General features: G+C 45.9%; 1 protein-coding gene across 3 annotated transcripts in view; it reads left to right on the plus strand.

Moving 5' to 3' along the window:
- The first annotated feature begins 3,726 nt into the window (after positions 1–3,726).
- LOC307223595 (cytosolic beta-glucosidase-like) overlaps positions 3,727–17,751 on the plus strand; it is a 112,852-nt gene continuing 98,827 nt past the window's right edge. For all 3 annotated transcript variants that reach the window (XM_079989772.1, XM_079989775.1, XM_079989773.1), the window contains exon 1: positions 3,727–3,900. The gene's annotated coding sequence lies outside the window, so the exon portion shown is untranslated. The remainder of the gene's footprint in view (positions 3,901–17,751) is intronic.

Consider the following 17,751-nt stretch of genomic DNA (forward strand, 5'->3'; position numbering starts at 1 on the left):
AACAGAATTCCCCATTCTATGCAAGTCCATTCTATGCAAGGGTTTGAGAGGGTTATTCGCAGATAAGTAGACATGAGATTTTAGTTAGTTGCTTAGCGCAACCGACGGACACTGCTATTATTCTGAAAAGCAAGTGAAAGTAATTCCTTTCTCACTTTAGTGATCCAGTGGAAAGAACAAACAAGAAGAAAGGAATTCTGGTAGGATGGGGAAATGGGACAGCTTCCGAAAGCTGCAAGGCTGCAGGGACCGTGTGAAATGAAGTCAGAGATGCATGTCGCCCACCCTGAGAGTTAGAGAATTGGTTCTAGTCCCACTTTCTCCCGAATGATTACATTTTCCTGCTCTTTCAGCCCTTGCCCGTTTATTGCTTTCTGCAAGCCAAGACCCATAGAAGGCAATCCGGCACATTCAGTCTGGTAACCGTGGAATTCAATCTCTGCTCAGGTATGACACTCACTGGGTGACCTGACTTGATCAGGGAAGAGGGCCTTTTCTCTACTGAACAAACTTTAAAGCACCCTCCCAAGGGAATGCAGATTTGCTCCCTCCCTAATCTTTTTTTGCCACAATGGGAAGCCCTCGCTTAATTGTTTTAAATACCTTTGATTCTGTTTCTAAGTCTTTAATTTGGCTGTTTTAATTTCTGCTGCTTTTAGGTTTTTGGTCATTTTAATGGTAGTTCATTTTAGCTGATCGATGTTCTGAAGGAAGGCAGATTTTTTTTTTTTTTAAAAAAGTAATTTAATTAAATAAATCACAGAGCTGTTGTGAGATAAAATAGGATACCCTGTATCTGTTGAACTCCATAGACAAATGTCAAAAGTATACTACTGAGGCTGTGTAAACCTATAGGCAGCTGGAGTAAGTTCCATTGACTATTTCTGAGTAGACTGTCATAGGAATGTGCTGTAAAATCCATCTCAGTAAAATATATCCATTTAATACATATTCTAAACCTATGGAAGAACAGTGTTAGTTAGCTTTCTAAATAGGAGCAAAGAGGTGGCCACTTTGTATGACTTTGTAAAGATAATCACAGCAGACCCATTGAAATCTAACAGTTGCATCTAACAGTTATTCTGTTTGTGCAAGGATTTCCATATGCAATTCCATATTCCATTTCCAATTGGAGGCCCTAAACTGCCTCGGTCCAGTATATCTGAAGGAGCGCCTCCATCCTCATCGTTCTACCCGGACACAGAGGTCCAGCACCGAGGGCCTTCTGGCGGTTCCCTCACTGCGAGAAGCCAAGTTACAGGGAAGCAGGCAGAGGGCCTTCTCGGTAGTGGCGCCCTCCCTGCGGAGCGCCCTCCCACCAGATGTCAAAGAGAACAACAACTACCAGACTTTTAGAAGACATCTGAAGGCAGCCCTGTTTAGGGAAGCTTTTAATATTTGATGTATTACAGTATTTTAATATTTTTTTGGAAGCCGCCCAGAGTGGCTGGGGAAGCCCAGCCAGATGGGCGGGGTATAGATAATAAATTATTATTATTATTATTATTAATTTCCCCTCTTCCTCCATTCATGCACCCTCAAATCTGTCCTTTTGGGGGGGAGAGGGTCTCCACTGTCTGGAGCAAACCTGGAGCAAACAGTGGTGTGAAGGAAGACAAGAGTTTGGGGAAGTTTCATTGCACAAGCAGAACAGGACTGACTGAGTTGCATAGAAGTCAATGGATTTAAGACCATTAATTTAAATGGGTGTGCTCTGCAGATGGCAATGAGTTAGAGATCACCTTTAGGCAATTGCGAACCACCCTTCATAAAAATAAATAAATTGAATAACAAAAAAGTCCCAGGGCAGTTTATAATCTAAAACAATACAACTCTTTAAATTATTAAAGCTAGGTTTCTGAAACCACCCTACCTACAATTTTGCTTGTGGGTTTCCCAGAGGGGTCAGGTTGGTTAACTGTTGGGAACAGACTGATTGTATGACTTTTTAGAAAAGGACCTTCTGAAGAACCCTGTATGGAGGTACATTTTTTGTTGAGGGATAACGAGTGGGAAGGTGATTGATTACATGAGCCTCCGAGTATTGTCCTAATAAGAGACAATTCCATTTATTTATTTTTGCTGTTACTAGGTAAGAGTAACTTCCATAGCTGTCAACTTTTCCTTTTTCTTGCGAGGAATCCTGTTTGGAATAAGGGAATTTCCCTTAAAAAAGGGAAAACGTTGACAGCTATGGTAACTTCTGTGGACTGATCATGTTGTGCAGATGCCTGATTATCGTCTTCCAAGCAATTAGTCATACCTTGAGTTGAATGTGCTTCGGGTTGAGCGCATTCGAGTTGCGCTCTGCGGCAACCCGGAAATTTCCGGGTTTCGCCGCTCGTGCATGCGCAGACGCTCAAAATGACTTCACACGCATGTGCGGAAGCGGCAAAATGCGCAGACGCGCCATTACATCTTATTTTCCTTTCGGGATGCGAACGGGGTTAAGTACTTAATTCGTTCCGGAGGTCCGTACTTAACCTGAAACTGTTCTTAACCTGAAGCACCACTTATCTAATGGGGCCTCCCGCTGCTGCCACACTGCTGGAGCCCAATTTCTGTTCTTATCCTGAAGCAAAGTTCTTAACCTGAAGCACTATTTCTGGGTTAGCGGAGTCTGTAACCTGAACTCTATGTAACCTGAAGCGTATGTAACCTGAGGTACCACTGTACTCTATTTCGAACTTAAAAATGGAAAGCGTAATGTTGGTGGTCAACAAAAGAAGTTTAAGAAGTGTTAAGAAGGAATCTAAGCATTGTTGGGTTGGAGCTCCCCCGAGATCTGCTTATTAGCATCAAAGATTATCAATAAGATCGGCAGAAGGGACGTCAAGAAGAGTTAAGAGCCTCAGATATAAGATCTCCAGGTTGGTGAACTGTTGGAGGTTGATGGAACTGGTGGCAGGGGCCGAGATTGGGGAGGGGAGACGGTGGAAGAAAATTGAGAATTTGAAGTGTATATATGGAGATTAAAAAAAAATAAAAATTTAATGAGAGATGGAAAAATCGTGGAATGAAATTTTTATGACCATAGGGGAAATGTCTTAAGAGATCAAGTTCAAATATATTAGTTTTAATGAGAAATAAGATTAAATAAAGTAAAAATGGATGGTTAATTGGTGAAAGAAGAGAATGTAAAATTACAGTATATTAAGATAAATTATTAGGATAAAAACAAGGATGAAGGATTTGCTGAAATATTTAACTGAACTAGAATACATAGAGGGGAGGTGTGAGGGGGTCAAGGAAATAAGCTAAAGAAAGAAAGTTATGTAAAGGTTTGATTTGTTCTTTTTTTGATTGTATGTATTTCCCCCCCCTTTTTATCTGTTTTTCTTTTTTATTTTTTCTTTGATGTGACTTGTTTTTATGTATTGTTTCTCTTTGTAACCTTTAAAATTTGAATAAATATCATTTAAAAAAACAAAAACAAAAGAAGTTTAAAGACTGTCTCTAGGCAGATCTAAAAAAATGTAGTATAAACACCAACAACTGGGAAACACTGGCCGGATCGACTGCAAGCAGAATCGAGGTCTCGCATCTGTGGTTTGCGATGGGTTTAGAAACGCCGAATTCTGCCCACGACTTGGCAGGGAGTTAACCAAACAAATCCGGAACATAGAGAATCTGAAGCGTCAAAGTGAATTTCAAAGAAAAAGAAAAGAAGCCACGGCATTCTGGGAGTTGTAGTTTTACCTACTGCCCCTTCCTATCTCATTTGTGGATCAGCGGAGAGTGAAAGAACTGCCGTTTGCGCCACGTTTGCTTTGCGTTTTGCAGCAGCAGATCTGTCGCCGTGCATGGATCGGTTCCCTTCCACGGTGGGAAGTGCGGGGAAGAGAGAGAGAGAGAGGCGGGACTTGAAAGGAGCTCGTGTCGGGTTTACAGGCTTGCAGGGTAAGCAGAGACGGTCTGTGCTGGCAGTCTGTGGCAAGCAGGCTTAAAAAGCAGCATTGTCCGGAAGCCGGTTGCAACGTGCGATGGCTGAAACGATGCAGCCCTTGAATTGCTATCCACACACTTTGCAACCCTCTCAGACTGCATGCCATGAGATTGTAGCAGCAATGAGTTGCCAGAGCCTCTGCGGAGCTTTTGTTGTTTATCCTTCCCCCGCTAGAACTCATTTCCTCCCCTTGAAACTCCCTCTTACCCAGTGGCGTAGCGTGGGGGGTACAGGGGGGGCCAGCCGCACCGGGCGCAACATCTGGGGGTTAGGGTTAGGGATAGGGTTAGGGGGCGCAAATCCAGGGTTAAAGGTAAAGGTAAAGGTACCCCTGCCCGTACGGGCCAGTCTTGACAGACTCTGGGGTTGTGCGCCCATCTCACTTAAGAGGCCAGGGGCCAGCGCTGTCCGGAGACACTTCCGGGTCACGTGGCCAGCGTGACATCGCTGCTCTGGCCAGAGCCAGAGCCACACACGGAAACGCCGTTTACCTTCCCGCTGGTAAGCGGCCCCTATTTATCTACTTGCACCCGGAGGTGCTTTCGAACTGCTAGGTTGGCAGGCGCTGGGACCGAGCAGCGGGAGCGCACCCCGCCGCAGGGATTCGAACCGCCGACCTTTCGATCGGCAAGTCCTAGGCGCTGAGGCTTTTTAACCCACAGCGCCACCTGGGAGTGCAAATTACTTGCCTTGCCCCGGGTGCTGACAACCCACGCTACGCCACTGCTCTTACCCAAGGATCCTCGATGCAGCTCAAAGCTCTCTTTGGGAATGGGGTGGGAAGTGGGAACGCCTTGCAAAAACTTTTTCCGTTTGCAGGAAATGGTCTGGAAACCAAGCCTGATGAGGAACGGTTGAGGGAGTTGGGTATGTTTTGCCTGGAAAAGAGACTACAGAGGAGATTGGGTAAAAACGTAAAGGGCCCCCTGACCATTAGGTCCAGTCGTGGCGACTCTGGGGTTGCGGCGCTTCTGATCTGCAAGCCCTAGGCTCAGTGGTTTAGACCACAGTGCCACCCGCGCCCCTTCAAATGCCTTCAAAGGTCCAAAGGGCTGTCACATGGATCATGGAGCAAGCCTGTTTTCTCCTTATCTGGAGGCAGCGGCATTGCAAGCCGCTTGGCGCCTTGGGCGGCTCGTGTGCCCAGCACCCAGGGGTGGGGTGAACAGCCCGTGGGGGCCGGGCAAGCCGTCCATTGGGTGGGGCAAGCCGGAGCAGGGCTCGCTGTGTGGAGTCTTGCCACCACCTGCCATTTTGCAGGCACCCGAGCCACCACGTCACTCCCAGTGCTGCCCCCAGCAGTGTGGCGCCCCCGGGCCCCCTTAGCTATGCCTCTGTCTGGAGTGTAGGACTCAAACCAGTGGTTTCAAATGACAAAATACAAGATTCTGACTAAACGCCAGGAAGAACTTTCGGACAGTAAGAGCTGTTTGACAATGGAAAGGTCTCCCTAGGGATGAGGTGGACTCTCTTTCCTTGGAGGTTTTTAAGCAGAGCTAGGGTGATCTTTTTTATGCCTGTTGTCTTTGTCCATGGAGTTTTCTTGGCAGGGATACTGGAGTGGCTTGCCGGTTCATGCTCCACGTGGATCATCCCAGTACAGTGGTACTTAATTCGTTCCGGAGGTCTGTACTTAGCCTGAAACTGTTCTTAACCTGAAGCACCACTTTAGCTAATGGGGCCTCCTGCTGCTGCCGCGCCGCTGGAGCACGATTTCTGTTCTCATCCTGAAGCAAAGTTCTTAACCTGAAGCACTATTTCTGGGTTAGCGGAGTCTGTAACCTGAAGCATATGTAATCCAGGGTACCACTGTAGTGATGTATGGAAGTGAGAGCTGGACCATAAAGAAGGCTGATCACTGAATAATTGATGCTTTTGAATTATGGTGCTGGAGGAGACTCTTGAGAGTCCCATGGATTGCAAGAAGATCAAACCTATCCATTCTGAAGGAAATCAGGCCTGAGTAGGACTGGAAGGACAGATCCTGAAGCTGAGGCTCCAATACTTTGGCTACCTCATGAGAAGAGAAGACTCCCTGGAAAAGACCCTGAAAAGATGGAAGGCACAAGGAGAAGGGGACGTCAGAGGACAAGATGGTTGGACAGTGTTCTCGAAGCTACCAGCATGAGTTTGACCAAACTGCGGGAGGCAGTGGAAGACAGGAGTGCCTGGCATGCTCTGGTCCATGGGGTCACGAAGAGTCGGACACGACTAAATGACTAAACAGCAACAGGATGATCTAGTTGAGATTCCTGCATTTCAAGGGGTTGGACCAGGTGACCCCTGGGGTCTCTTCCAACTCTGCAATTCTATGATCCCACAACGCTAGCTGCATAGAAACCTAGGAAGCTGAGTCTCAGTGTATTGTCTACACCAGTGGTTTTCAATTGGTGGGTTGGGACTCGCTGTTACTAGGTCACAGCCTAAACCAAGGTGGGGGTCACAGAAGAACATGATCATGTGCGGATGCCTGATGATCGTCTTCCAAAGCAACTACTCTATTCCGAACTTAAAAATGGAAAGTGTAATGCTGGTGGTCAACAAAAGAGGTTTAAAGACTGTCTCAAGGCCAATCTAAAAAAATGTAGTATAAACATCAATGACTGGGAAACACTGGCTTGCGAGCGCTCCAGTTGAAGAACAGCCTTTACCAAAGGTGTCATGGGCTTTGAAGACAAACTCAGGACGCAAGGGAGAAGGCATGCTTGGCAAATCGACACCGTGATCAACTCCCGCCCGGAAACCAATATCTCCACTGTGGAAGGACGTGTGGATCTAGAATTGGCCTCCACAGTCACTTACGGGCTCATTGTTAAAACCGTGTTTATGGAAGACAATCTTACTCGGCTACGAGTGATCGCCAAAGAGAGAGAGAAAGAGAGACAGCAGAACAGCCAAATTACAAATATATAGTAAAAAGATTAAGAGGGCTAAATGTGAGCCAGTGTTAGGTATTGAACTTGAGACCTTTCACATGCAAAACATGGGCTCTGTGACTGAGCTGCAATCTGTTCCAAAGGGTTCATTCTCCTTGTTGCAGTCCTTTGCCCCCCTCCAAAAACGCAGAAGTTGTTTTTATTTAATGCAGAATTCCAGAACACCTAATCATAATCCTAGACAAAGGCAAAACATTCTTTCCTTCATAGGGATGTACTAAAATTACAGACAGGTCCTATTTATTGGCAAATGAATCATGGGATCATCATCATTATCATCATAAATTTTTGTACCTCGCCTATCTGACTGGGTTGTCCCAGCCTCTCTGGGTGGCTTCCAGCAAACATAAAAGCATAATAAAACGCCAAACATAAAAAAAAACTTCCCATACAGGGCTGCCTTCAGTTGTCTTCTAAAAGTTGTATAGTTACTCATCTCCTTGACATCTGACGGGAGGGTGTTCCACAGGGCAGGCGCCACTACCGAGAAGGCCCTCTACCTGGTTCCCTGCAGCTTCACTTCTCTCAGTGAGGGAACCGCCAGAAGGCCTTCGATGCTGGATCTTCATCAATCAAATCTTTATTAGAGTCATAGACCAGCGTAAGTAGGGTGGGGTACTATAATTTAAAATCTGTAATATGCTTTGGAAAACTAAAATGATTAAAACAGAAGGTATATGTAAAAAACTATAAGAATCTAAAATGATCTAAAAGAAGGGTTAGGAGCATTAAACGGATGTGGAAGAACATAAAAGGTTAGTATATATGACTATCAATTTACAAAGCACTCTGATATCAGTGTTCATTTAATCTAGTTTGTGGCACAGGTCATCATCAGACAAATTTTGAACGCTGCTATGCAGAATATTGTATGTTGTAGCAGTGTTGGTATCTGAAAGCAGCAGGGAGGTATAGAATTGTCCTGTTCACCCTGGGTGCTTATGGAGTAGTGGGAAGATGAGGCTAATACGAATGATGCTGGATCTCAGTGTCCAGGCTGAACAATAGGGGTGGAGACGCTGCTTCAGGTATACAGGGCCGAGTCCGTTTAGGGCTGTAAAGGTCAGCACCAACATTTTGAATCGTGCTTGGAAATGTACTGGGAGCCAGTGTAGCTCCTTTAAGACCGGTGTTATATGGTCCCGGTGGCCACTCCCAGTCACCAGTGTAGCCGCCACATCCTGGATTAGTTGTAGTTTCTGAGTCACCTTCAAAAGTAGCCCCACGTAGAGTGCATTGTAGTAGTCCAAGCAGGGGATAACCAGAGCATGTACCACTCTGATGAGACAGTGTGCAGGCAGGTAGGGTCTCAGCCTGCGTACCAGATGGAGCTGGTAGACAGCAGCCATGGACGCAGAATTGACCTGTGCCTCCATGGACAGCTGTGAGTCCAAAATGACTCCCAGGCTGATCACCTGGTCCTTCAGGGACACAGTTGCCCCATTCAGGACCAGGGAATCTCCCATACCTGTGTGCCCTCTGTCCCCCAGAAACAGTATTCTTGTCTTAATCAGGATTCAACGTCAATCTGTTAGCCATCATCCATCCTCCAACCATAGGGCTATGAAGATGTAATTGGGCGTCTTTCACCTTCTAACTATACAGTGGTACCTTGGGTTAAGTACTTAATTCGTTCTGGAGGTCCGTTCTTAACCTGAAACTGTTCTTAACCTGAAGCACCACTTTAGCTAATGGGGCCTCCCGCTGCCGCTGCACCGCCGGAGCACAATTTCTGTTCTCATCCTGAAGCAAAGTTCTTAACCTGAAGCACTATTTCTGGGTTAGCGGAGTCTGTAACCTGATGCGTATGTAACCTGAGGTACCAGTTTACATGGCAAGGTCCAGGTGCGAATCTGCCTCTGTTTTTTCGCGTGGTGATTGGTGCGCCGTTACAACATACTGTTTTGTTTTGTTCTGCTCTGTTTTAATGGAACCACTGAATTTTTAGCGTTTCTGTTGTGGTGTAAATATAGATTGGTGGGGGAAGAGGGGTCCCTAGTGCAGAGAATGCAGTTACCCCCCATTTCCATCTTAACTGTGGCACTAAAAGAGAGGAGGAGTGGACTCGTTCTCCATTGTGGATTTTGAGAAATGGTTAGCTTGATCATTCTGAGGCACACAACCCTCTGAATTTTTTCAAGCCAGAGGTGGATGGCATGCGTCACATTGCTTTGCTTGGCCACACTTGGATGTGTGTTTGTACATGCATGCGCACACAAAGCACAAAAGCACTGGTTGGGTTGGCCTCATGGCATAGTTCAGCTGCGGTCCCTGGGACCAGGACTCTGGCCCATTGTAGCGGCATTTTCCCTCAGTGCGAGTGGTTTGACCGACTGGGACTGTCTAAACTGGCTATTTCAGGCTGAGATGGGGAGAGACGTGTTTTCATGAGATTTTGGGTGGCGAGAGAGAGAGAGAGAGAGATAGATAGATAAAACTTTATTCGCATTAGCCAATGGCCGTAGCAACAGTAAAACATTACAGTATACGCAGAAAAGGAAATTTAATATTAGAGCACAATTTAAAGTCCTGAATCAGCAGTCAGATAGTAGCCCTTATTCTGATTGCCCCAGCTATGAACCTAGCAACCTGCTCATTTTGATCGGATGGAAGAAAGGACATTTTGATCGGATAGAAGAAAGGCTGTTATGTACTGAGTTGAATAGGATCCAAAATGCAGCAGTCTGATTGGTCCTAGAACAATAGGATCCAAAATGCAGCAGTTTGATTGGTCCTAGAACAATAGGATTCAGAATGCAGCAGTCTGATTGGTCCTAGAACAATGCAGCAGTATGATTTGGTTGGCAGGAACCACCCAATCATGCTCCAGATAGAAGTGAATCCACAACCTGATTAGCTTACAGTAGAATTCAGGAATTAGCCAATCATGTGCAGCCCATTGTGTAAATAATGTATATAAAGCAGATACTTTGAGGGGACTTTCATTCATTCCTCCTCACCACTATGAGCTGAATAAAGAGCATGAAATCACTTTGCGACTCTGAGTATATTTCAGTGGCAGTGGTTGAGCGCCCTGGGATGGTTAGTACAGGTGGGGTGATGATCTCGTTCCTCAGGTCTTTGTAGAGAGTACAAAACAGGAGGACGTGTGCCGCTGTTTCGGTGCTACCATCTCCACAGGGGCAAAGACGTTTCTCAGGCGGGATCTTTCGGAATCGACCCTCAAGTACCGCAGATGGCAAAACATCCAGTCTTGCAAGTGTAAAAGCATGTCTGTACAGTGGTACCTCAGGTTAAGTACTTGATTCATTCCGGAGGTCCGTTCTTAACCTGAAACTGTTCTTAACCTGAAGCACCACTTTAGCTAATGGGGCCTCCTGCTGCTGCCGTGCCGCCAGAGCACAATTTCTGTTCTCATCTGTTCTTAACCTGAAGCACTATTTCTGGCTTAGCGGAGTCTGTAACCTGAAGTGTATGTAACCTGAAGCATATGTAACCCGAGGTACCACTCTATTTTGGGATAATAAGTTTCTGCAGATATGGGGCCAGAGAATCAAAATGGAGAGGTGGAAAATGAACATACCAAGGGCAGAATTTCCTTACAGTGGCCAGTTTATTCTGATGCTCGATATCTTTTAGACGTCGACCAATTTGACTGTTTGCTTTAGTCGGGCCCATAGTGAGTAGGTGTTGTGGGGATGGGCCCCAAGAGTGAAGTTTTTGATAGACGGTGGCGAGAGCAAAGGAGGGAAGCACCAGCACCAAAGGCAGAAAGCCAAGGAGCAGGGAAATTCCCAGCACTCCTCCCACTATAAGTGGCAGTTCTGCGCTTTGGAATGTTTTAACAAATGCTCCGCACCCATGTGCAAGCCTTGTGGAAGAGATTCCTATATGTGAAATTAGCTATAGCCTGGGAACATTATTGCACAATATTGCAGAGTTTGTCTTTGCTTATTTTACTGCAGGCTAGAAGACACAATTAGGGGACGATTGCTTGGATTTCAGCCTGCTCTTCAAGTTATAAGTTATGTGTGTAATTAAAAGGACTTCACCGATGCCTGTAGGTGGGATCTCAAGTTAAGTCAGCAACGAGCCTCATTTTATTTTACTGTTATCCAGCGGCTGGCTCTCCTACGTTGTTGAGGCATTTAATAAATAAACAATACATGGTTTTGCATTCCCCACTTTGCTGAGCTGTGGGAAGTTCCAGGGAAACCAGATTTGGTTTCCTTTGGAGAACAGAGCAGTAGAGGCCTTATGATAATAACATTAAAAGGACAACTTCTACTGCACCCTGCCAAAAGATGAATTTCCAATACTGGCTAGGGTATCCGTGGATCGCATGACCCCAATTTAGAGCCCAATGGCAGGGTAAACAGGAAGGTCTTTGTTTGCACCTTAAGTTGATAATGATGGCGCCAAGCACATCCCCCCTCTCGCCTTTCAGATACTCTTATTTAAGCAGGCACTACAGCTGATAGTTTTGCCTTCAGCTCTCCAGAGAGAGGAACTGTGCTGTGAGGACGCTTCAGCTCCAACCAACTTACAGCTCTCTCTGCCACGAAAATTCAAGCTGTTTCAAGCTCTTTCTTTCCTCCCTTTTCTGGAGGGTGTCATCTTTCAGACAACAACAACAACAACAACAACAACAACAACAACAACAACACAGTGGTACCTTGGGTTAAGTACTTAATTCGTTCCGGAGGTCCATACTTAACCTGAAACTGTTCTTAACCTGAAGCACCACTTTAGCTAATGGGGCCTCCCGCTGCCGCCACGCCGCTGAAGCACGATTTCTGTTCTCATCCTGAAGCAAAGTTCTTAACCCGAGGTACTATTTCTGGGTTAGCGGAGTCTGTAACCTGAAGCGTATGTAACCTGAAGCGTATGTAACCTGAGGTACCACTGTATGTTATTTATACCCTGCCCATCTGGCTGGCTTTCCTCAGCCATTCTGGGCGGCTCCCAACAGAAAATGAAAAACTGAATAGAACATCAAACATTAAACTAACTTCCCTAAACACGGGTGCCTTCAGATGTCTTCTAAAAGTCAATTGTTTATTTCCTTGACATCTGATAGGAGAGCATTCCACAGGGCTGGTGCCACTACTGAGAAGGCCCTCTGCCTGGTTCCCTGTAACCTCACTTCTCACAGTGAGGGAACCGCCAGAAGGCCATCGGAGCTGGACCTCAGTGTCCGAGCTGAATGATGGGGGTGGAGACGCTCCTTCAGGTATACTGGGCCGAGGCCGTTTAGGGCTTTAAAGGTCAGCACCAACACTTTCATTTGTGCTCGGAAACGTGCTGGGAGCCAATGTAGGTCTTTCAAGACCAGTGTTATGTGGTCTCGGCGGCTGCCCCCAGTCACCAGTCTAGCTTCACTACCTTCCCGTCAGAGCGGTACCTATTTATCTACTTGCACTGGTGTGCTTTCAAACTGCTAGGTTGGCAGGAGCAGGGACCGAGCAACAGGAGCTCACCCCGTCATGGGGATTCGAATCGCCGACCTTCTGAACAGCAAGTCCTAGGCTCTGTGGTTTAACCCACAGTGCCACCCGCGTCCCACTAGGGACTACTACCTCTTTCCATATCATTCTGCAGCCTCTGGCTTACCCCCAGAGGTTAGTGTGCAGAATCAAAGATCCCCACCTAGGGTAGGATGTGGAATTGAAAGATGCCTGTGTTGATACTGCTGGAAAATCAGCCGCAGCCGTGAATTCTTTCATTTTTCTCCTCTCTGACCCAGTAGGAGGAAGTTGTATTCTTGTCCATTTAGTGCATGTCCCCGAGCATCCAAGTAGAGATGTGATTGTTAGAATTCCTGCTCCATGATTGCAGTCATAGGATTGTTGTCTTTCACATGACGGTATATGTTTTGACTCCACAGAGTGGGAAGTGACGGAGATAGGATGTTTGTGTTACTGTGTTCCTTGAAGTGGGACTATTGTCTCCCCCCCCCCTTTGCTGTCTGATGCTGGAGAGAGAGGGAGCCATGTTGCAGTGCTCCATGTGTGTTTATATGTAAATAAAGTAATTAGCCAAAATGCTGAGTTGCTGAGGTCTGTTATGCAACTGCGCAAACTCTGTGGATCCCTAAGTGTGCCAGTGTCGGTTGGCATCGGTCGCTGTGATGTTTGGGCTGAAGAAAGCTTATGAAACTCCCGAACGATCGACCAGGAGGGAGAGAACATGCCAGTCAAGCATGTGTCTCTGCCAGGGTCCTACTCTAGTGTAGGCTGAACTCCTGACAGGGATTGCGTGTTAGGGAAGGGAAGACTTTTTCATGTCAAAATAATCTCATGTCCATTTACCCAGATACAGTGGTACCTCAGGTTACATACGCTTCACGTTGAAGACTCCGCTAACCCAGAAATAGTGCTTCAGGTTAAGAACTTTGCTTCAGGGTGAGAACAGAAATTGGGCTCCGGCGGTGCGGCTAAAGTGGTGCTTCAGGTTAAGAACAGTTTCAGGTTAAGTACGGACTTCTGGAACGAATTAAGTACTTAACCTGAGGTACCACTGTACACAGATTGCTATCTCCATCAATTGTCTTGCACGGTAACTGGATGAACACTACCGGTGCAATGCAAAGCCTGGTTTGTTCAAAGAGGGAAGGAACGGATTAGGATGCGTGTGAGAAGGGAAGGAGAAGCATTTGAACACAGGGCTCATTCCCTAATGATTCCCTCTATATCATGGGTTATACTGAGTGCACCAATATTCATATCCCCCTCCCAAACAAAAGTACAGTGGTGCCTCGCAAGACGAAACTAATTCGTTCCGCGAGTTTTTTCGTCTTGTGAAGCACGGACTTTGGAAAAGCTTCAAAAATCACCGAAGTCTTCAAAAACCTCAAAAAAGGCTACCACACCGCGTGCTATGAGTTGCTCCTCCAAGTGAATGCACGGTTTTAAGAAAAAGGAAACAAACTTGCAAGACAAAGGAAACAAACTTGCAAGACAAAGGAAACAAACTTGCAAGACGTTTTCGTCTTGCAAAGCAAGCCCATAGGGAAATCCGTCTTGCGAAGCAACTCAAAAAACGAAAAACTCTTTCGTTTTGCGAGTTTTTCGTCTTACGAGGCGTTGGCCTTGCGAGCTACCACTGTAGTGCTGTAGGTGGTGGTACCAGAGAAGGTAAAGGAGGGATTCCAGCAAGTTTGAGAAACTGTGCTAGTCCCATACTGCAGACGTCTTTTGCCTTGGCAAGCTAAAAAAACCACAGAGGACTCTCAAGAGCAGTTGGTGAGAAAAATGTGAACTAAATATATATAAATTGACTACGCAGGAACGATGCCGTCTCTAATCCTAAATCATAATTAGTCTGTAACTATTCTGAAAAATGACAGGGAAATGAGGAGAATTGTGCCTTATCTCTGTTTTCTTTTAAAAGGAAAGTTATTTAGAAAGATTGCACTTTAGGGAACCACAATTTTAAATTTTATTGCAATTGCTTAAATGCCTGCCTATCTGTACAAACTACAGAACAATACATTCAGCATGAAAAGAGATGCCTTTTATAGAATCTCTGAATTTACATTTGCTCAGATAAAATGTGTGGCAATTATAGTAAATGTATATGTTTTATACACTGCAACTGCCATTTTGAGCCTCCCCCCTCCTGGAAAATGCAAATTGGTCCATTTATCAGTGGGGTGAAGTAGCATGATGTCTGTGTACTTATCTCCCGGTGTGAGGAAAGTAATAAACATAACTGTTAAATAAAATGGAAACAAAGTGCATTTTCTTTATTAGTCTTAACGCAAACAGTAGCCACAATAAATGCTATTTTCTTACAGTCAGTTTTATGAAGGAAGGGGGGGGGGAGCCAACAGCTACTAATACATCAGAGTTTTTGCTTATCACTGAAGAATAAGAAAATTGTATTCACTGTGCTTGTTGATTAGGTTTTGCTAGGTAGAGGAACATTTGCATTGTGGAGTGAAAAAGGCATTTGAAAGAGAGCATTTCTAAGGAACCTAATGGCTAATACACTCTATATCCCCAATATGAAATAGTCTATGAATCGTATCATAATTTGGCTGAAGAGAGGCAGGCACATTGATACATTAGAACTAAATTCACAGGGAAAGTAATAATACCTTTATTAAGGTCGAGGAAGGCCCGCTATGTGCTTTGCTAACCTTGCATGTTACATGGGGTCTGTTCTGCGTGAGGACTAGGAAGGTCCCTCAACTTCCAGGCTGTTCCTCAGGACTATCTCTGTCTCCGGGGAGGATGCAGGTGGCGCTGTGGTCTAAACCACTGAGCCTCTTGGGCTTGCCGATCAGAAGGTTGGCGGTTCGAATCCCCACGATGGGGTGAGCTCCCGTTGCTCGGCCCCTGCTCCTGCCAACCTAGTAGTTTGAAAGCACACCAGTGCAAGTAGATAAATAGGTACCGCTCCGGCGGGAAGGTAAACGGCGTTTCCGTGCGCTGCTCTGGTTTCGCCAGAAGTGGCTTAGTCATGCTGGCCACATGACCCGGAAAAACTGTCTGCAGACAAACGCCGGCTCCCTCGGCCAGTAAAGCGAGATGAGCCCCTTTACCTTTTTTAAAAAAAGGGGGTAATATCCGACTAAGGCCACATTCTGCATTTTACCACTTTATAAGGGAAGCGGGTGGTACTGTGGATTAAACCACAGAACCTAGGACTTACCGATCAGAAGGTCGGTGGTTCGAATCCCCGCGACAGGGTGAGCTCCCGTTGCTCGGTCCCTGCTCCTGCCAACCTAGCAGTTCGAAAGCACGTCAAAGTGCAAGTAGATAAATAGGTACCGCTCCAGCGGGAACGTAAATGGTGTTTCCATGCGGTGTTCTGGTTTGCCAGAAGCGGCTTAGTCATGCTGGTCACGTGACCTGGAAGCTGTACACCGGTTCCCTCAGCCAATAAAGTGAGATGAGCGCTGCAACCCCAGAGTGGGTCATGACTGGACCTAATGGTCAGGGGTCCCTTTGCCTTTTTAACAGTCATGGCTTCACCCCAAAGAATTCTAGATTTTTCGAGGGTGCTAGGATTTGTTAGGAGATCCTTACCCCCCTCGCTGAGCTACACTTCCCTCTATATGCCCTCTTAGAACCTGGAATTATAGAATGGTAGAGTTGAACTGGACACTGAGGGTCATCTAAGTCCAACTTCCCTGCACTGCAAGAATATGCAGGTGTCCCATACAGGGATCGAACCTGCAGCCTTGGTATTATCAGCACCACCCTTTAACCAGGTGAGCTAACTAGTGGGCTCTTCCCAAGGAACTCTAGAAATTGTAGCTCTCTGACAGGGATAGGGACCACCTAACGACTCCCAGCACCCTTAGCAAGCTACAGCTCCCAGGATCCTTTGGGACAAGCCATGACTGTTAAAGTGGTATAATAGTGTCAGGAGTCCAGGTTTCCAGCTTGATAAAACAGCAAGCGTAGGTAATCAAAAAAGAGGATTTATTGCAAAAACAAACAGCTAGCTCCGGACGGCTCTAACAAAGCCTCCGGCATCATCACTCAAGATGACCCTTCTGAAGACTTCTTCCGATGTTGGCAGAAGATATTGAACTTATGACCCTTCCGTCTCTTGTTTTGCTTCCAGTCTAGCAGCCTGCTCTCAGCTACTGCATTCACAGCCTGCTGTTCAAGGTCAGGAAGAGCCAAAGTCTGCAGCCTCTAAGCAGCCTCTTTGTTCCTGGCTGTTTTCTGCAGTTGGCTGCAAACCTTCGTTTGGAGCTGGCTCATTCCTGACATAGTGTTACAAATGTATGATGTGGGTGTAGCTATACAACCGTGCACTCAGATTACACCAAGTGACATCAGTGGGACGGCAAAGGCACCTACCACCACTCCTGTGATCAAATCCCCATCCAGCCATAATAATAATAATAATAATAATAATAATAATAATAATAATAATAATTTATTATTTATACCCTGCCCATCTGGCTGGGTTTCCCCAGCCACTCTGGGCGGCTTCCAACAGAACACTAAAATACAATAACCTATTAAACATTAAAAGCTTCCCTAAACAGGGCTGCCTTCAGATGTCTTCTAAAAGTTTGGTAGTTGTTTTTTTCTTTAACATCTGGTGGAAGGACGTTCCACAGGGCGGGTGCCACTACTGAGAAGGCCCTCTGCCTGGTGCCCTGTAACTTGGCTTTTCGCAGTGAGGAAACTGCCAGAAGGCCCTCGGTGCTGGACCTCAGTGTCTAGGCAGAGCGATAGGGGTGGAGAGGCTCCTTCAGGTATACTGGACCGAGGCCATGAAGCTCACTGGGTGTCCCGGGGCCAGTCACTGCCTCTCAGCCTAGCCTACCTCACAGGGTTGTTGTGAGGATTAAATGAGGAGGGAGGGGAGAACCATGTACGCCACTTTGTTTCTTGGAGGTAAGGGTGGGATATAAATGCAAAGGCAACACGCAAACAAACGAAACAATGGTGTTCTGGAGGAACACAGGTTCAGCATCTACAATCTGTTTTTTTTTTTAAATTACTTTTTTATTCAAAATTAAAACAAAACATTTTATCCAGAAACATATCATCCTTATTTCCCCCCATTTTTCCTCCCTCCCCCACAGAACCCCCCCACCCCCCGACTTCCTTCAGTTCCACTCTTTGATTTCTCTACAAATGCTATTTTCTGCATGTTACACATTTGTATAGATCCTCAAACTATTTAGCTGATTATTATCAATAAAAAGTTTGTGAATCTTTATTCAAAACCAGCCAAGGAGTCCAGTTCGCTTTGTTGCGTCTTCAAATACTTTGTAAAGGGTTCCCATTCATCTTTAAAGTCACAGTTATCCTTGTCCCGTAGCTTGTATGTCAGTTTTGCCAGTTCTGCATAGTCCATCAATTTTTCTTGCCATGATTCTTTAGTTGGGGTTTCTTCAGTCTTCCATCCTTGTGCTATTAAAACTCTCGCGGC

Source organism: Podarcis cretensis (genome assembly GCF_951804945.1).
Source record: "Podarcis cretensis genome assembly, chromosome: 9".
Lineage (NCBI taxonomy): Eukaryota > Metazoa > Chordata > Lepidosauria > Squamata > Lacertidae > Podarcis > Podarcis cretensis.